Below are 2133 nucleotides of genomic sequence, written 5' to 3'. Positions count from 1 at the left end.
TATTTGGAGCCTATTTAAGGAGCCTTTTTCAGAGATTTTGGAGGAGAGGCAGCAAGCAACTATTCTGGAGATTTGGAGCCAAGAACAAAGCAAGGAAACAAGAGAATTGGAGAGAGAATCAAGATCACAAAGCTCTTATTATTAGTTTTCTCTCTTTACTTTTGTGTTTTTCTTATTTTCTTTGACTTGGATTCATGGCTAAATTTCTTTAGATATTGTTTTTATTAGATACTATGAACTAAATTATTTTTCTAGGATTGCAATTGAACTCACATGTAATCTAATTTTTAATCTCTTTCTTGCTTATTTTCAATGGGATTTGAATTGTTTATTCCAATTTTTCTTAATGCTTTAATTGCTTGGTCACCAGTTAAATTGATCTAGAAACCTAAACAAACTTGGGAAAGGGAGTTTAGTGTAGACTAAAATTGGGATAGCATATGATCATATTAATTGATTTGCGTATAGAAGGGATATACCTATAGGCCATATGTAGCCAGATTAGAGCCTGAACTGAATGAGTCTATTTTAATTTCAATTCACATAGGGATATAGTGTTTTAGTTAAAATAGATATTTTATAAGATAAGTCGGGAGACCCTTATAAATAATTTAGGACTCTAGGTTAGCAATTCAACCCATTGAAATAAGTTAAGAAAGAGAGGTAAGATTTAGATGAAGTGTGAGGGATATTGTAATCCTAGGCTTGTTTGATTTGTTGTTTGCCCAATTATCTTATTGCTTTAATTTGTAATCAAATTAGTTTTAGTTGCGTAATTTTTAGTTCAATTAGAATTAAGATTTTAATTGTTTGAATAAAACTAAATTGTTTTAATTTTAGTACTTAGTAAAATTTTAGATCAATTCCCAGTGGGATCGATACTCTGCTTGTTAATATACTATCTATTCGATACGTATACTTGTGTAGTAGAATTTTAACTGACAGTATTCACGTATTCGATCTCAAATTTGTTTAATTAAAAAGGTATCCAAATTCTATTAAAATAAAAAAATAGTAAAATATTATCTAAAACTAAACCCTATTAATATAACATTATCTACTAATCACTAGAATCTACTAAATATCCAATTAAATAACTCAAACAACAACCTGAATAATTAAAAACCATATAAAAAATTAATTTTATATTTATTAGTTTACAAAAGAATTAGTTACTTATTAAAAAATTTTAATTAAGATGACAAAGATTGTATCGAAGGTAAAGTGGATAAATATTTGAATCTCACAAACTACAATTTTTTTAAAAAAATAAAAATTTAAAATCATATTTATAAGAAAAAAAAATTTTAGCATTTAAAAATAAAGTATTTTTGGAAATATGTGTCCAAATAATTTTAACTGTTTTTAACCAAGAGAATAGATTTTGGAACAAAAATGCCATTAGTGAGACATCTTCATTGACGCGCACTCTCAAGCACACGAAAAATGAGAAAATAAATATGCAAAGAATTTGTGAACATCTAATTTTGTGCAAAACATCCATTTTTTTTGCAAAGCTTGTGCAAAACAAAATAATGTTGCATGAGATGGTTTTTCAGATATTTCAGACATAGCATTTAAATAATATGAGAAAAGTGCTATTAAACTGGATGAGGAACCAGTCATGATGAATCGAAAGCTTCGAGAATGATATGAAACTAGAAATCCATGATACAGTTGTGAATCGAAAGGAGAAAAATGTGAATTCAAAGCACGAAATGGTTGTGCTACAGCAAGCTATAGATGACACGGCTGTGGCACAGCAGGGTTCAAAGTTTGTGACATGCCATAAAGGGAATATGTTGTTGGTATATGGAGATTGTCAAACATGTAAATTAACATATTCTCAAATATAGCAATTTGAGCTGTTCTAGTAGAGACGCAATCGCTAAGCGAAAAAGTATGATCTTGGATACATTAGCAATTGACTGAAGTGCAAGTGGGAGATTGTTGATATATGCCCTTGAGCCAATTAGATTGGTCAAAGAATATATCTTGTCATTTAATACATATTTAATTGCATAACTATATGTGATAGAAGTTTTTCTTCATGTTAGTGCAATAATAAGGAGTTATTAAGTACTAATTGGATGAAGCCTATGGAACATAAAAGCCTCGCAAAAGAATTGAAAA

The sequence above is a fragment of the Theobroma umbraticum genome, unplaced genomic scaffold (assembly GCF_002168275.2).
Source record: "Theobroma umbraticum cultivar Fairchild unplaced genomic scaffold, ASM216827v3 scaffold_86.0, whole genome shotgun sequence".
Classification (NCBI taxonomy): domain Eukaryota; kingdom Viridiplantae; phylum Streptophyta; class Magnoliopsida; order Malvales; family Malvaceae; genus Theobroma; species Theobroma umbraticum.
Note: the sequence above shows the minus strand (reverse complement) of the source record.